The sequence below is a fragment of the Dipodomys merriami genome, unplaced genomic scaffold (assembly GCF_024711535.1).
Source record: "Dipodomys merriami isolate MVZ:Mamm:240054 unplaced genomic scaffold, mDipMer1.0.p SCAF_211, whole genome shotgun sequence".
NCBI lineage: Eukaryota > Metazoa > Chordata > Mammalia > Rodentia > Heteromyidae > Dipodomys > Dipodomys merriami.
The window spans coordinates 705,368-707,500 of NW_027203505.1; the positions used below are offsets into that span (position 1 = coordinate 705,368).

Below are 2,133 nucleotides of genomic sequence, written 5' to 3' on the forward strand. Positions count from 1 at the left end.
GGGTTCCTGCGCGCTTCCGCTTCCGCTTCCGGATCCGGACGGCATAGTGGTGGCCATGGCGGCGGCGGCGGCGACGCTCCGCGGCCCCGCCACGGCTGTATTTCCGGGCGCGGCCGCCGGCGCCGTCGCATCGATGTCATCAGCCGGCGCCAAGACGCGGGCGCGCATGCTCGTGCTCTCGGCGGAGCGCCACTGCGCATGCACATAGGGTTAGCGGGGAAGGGGCCGAACGCTCCCAGCGGAGAGCCATTGCGCATGCGCAGAGTGTTCTTCAGCGGGGACAGGCTGAGCCGGCCTGGCGGAGCGCCATTGCGCTTACGCACAGGGTTAGGCAGCTGGGAGGGGCTGAGCCAGCCTGCGCCAATGCGCATGCGCACAGGGTTCGTCAGCAGGGAGGGGCCTAGCTCTCCCGGCGGAGCGCTGCGCATGCGTGTCCCTTGGCTGCTTGTTCCCACTGCCCTCCCGCGTGTGGACCCACGGCGCATGCGCACAGGTTGAATCGGCAGGGAGGCGCAGAGCGGACCCTGGAGGGTCGAGTTGCGCATGCGCACAGCGTGAGTCCGCCGGGAGGTGCCTAGGGGACTCCGGAGGATCGAGGTTCCGTCCGCATTGCGCATGCGCACTGGTTGAGTCGTCCGGCACCGTCTGGGCCGAGCGTGTGGTGCGTGCATGCGTGGGATTCCCTCGGTTGGTCTGGTTGGTACTGCGCATGCGTGCCACCTGGGGGGGGAGGTCCTCCGCGCTGTACCGCGCATGCATGAGCCAGCACGCCCCGTCCCTCCCCCCCCGCCCCCCCCCCGCCGAGCAGGAACACGCATGCGTGTGCTCCCCGGGCTCTGTGAGGTACGGATCTGCGCATGCGCGGGATTGGGCTGCGCTGCCCTGCAACAAGCATGCGCGGTTCCCAGAGACAGACTGACAGACACAGGGACAGTGAAACAGAGTCAGACAGACACTGGGACAGAGACAGACACACAGATGGACACAGAGAGACACAGACAGATAGATGGACACAGACAGACACAGAGAAGACAGAGACATGGGCAGGCATAGACAGACAGACACAGAATGACAGACAGAGAGACAGACAGACAGAGGCAGAGCCAGACAGACAGGGAATGACAGAGAGAGACAGACACAGGCCGACAGACAGAGACGGACAGACATAGAGCAAGACAGACAGACACTGGGACAAAGACAGACAGAGACAGACACACAGATGGACACAGAGAGAGACACAGACAGATGGACAGACAGACATAGGCAGAGACAGACACAGACACAGAGAAAGACAGACAGACACAGAGAATGACAGACAGACACGAAAGACAGACAGAGAATGACAGAGAGACACAGACAGACAGACACACAGACAGACAGATACTGACACAGGCAGACAAAGAAAGACAGAACGAGACCCAGACAAACACAGGAGACAGAAACAGAGAGACAAAGAGACAGACAGACACAGAAGTCAGAAGTACACTGATGACAGACAGACAGACCGAGACAGACAAAGACAGAATGAGACAGAGACAGACAGACAGTGAGACAGACATGGACAGGCAGACCAACAGGCAGACACAGACGAGACAGACAGACAGAAAGACAGAGACAGAAGTAGACTGACAGACACAGACAGACAGACAAAGAAAGAGAGAACGAGACACAGACAGACTGACAGAGGAGACAGACAGAGACAGAGAGACAAAGACAGACAGACACAGACATGGACAGGTAGAGACACGCAGACCAACAGACAGACTGACAGAGGAGACAGACAAAGACAGAGACAGACAGAAGAAGACACAGACAGACAGACAGACAGAGACAGAGACAGAGCTTGACCTACTCCATTGAGGTCAGGACTTGGTTCCAAGTCACTCAAGTGTGAAAATGTTAATCCCACCCATATTTAATCAACATCCATCCACCCATCCATCCACCCACCCATCCACCTATCCATCCACCCATCTATTCACCCATCCATCCATCCATCCATCCATCCACCCATCCACCCTCTGATCCACCCATCCATCCATCCACCCATCCGTCCACCTATCCATCCATCCACCCATCCATCTATCCACCCATCCATCCATCCACCCATCCACCCATCTATCCATCCATCCA

At 58.2% G+C, this 2,133-nt stretch overlaps 1 long non-coding RNA gene across 1 annotated transcript in view; it reads left to right on the forward strand.

Moving 5' to 3' along the window:
• The first annotated feature begins 455 nt into the window (after window positions 1–455).
• LOC138834312 (uncharacterized) overlaps window positions 456–2,133 on the forward strand; it is a 6,379-nt gene continuing 4,701 nt past the window's right edge. Inside the window, exon 1 of the long non-coding RNA XR_011374056.1 lies at window positions 456–661. This is a non-coding gene — a long non-coding RNA (uncharacterized lncRNA). The remainder of the gene's footprint in view (window positions 662–2,133) is intronic.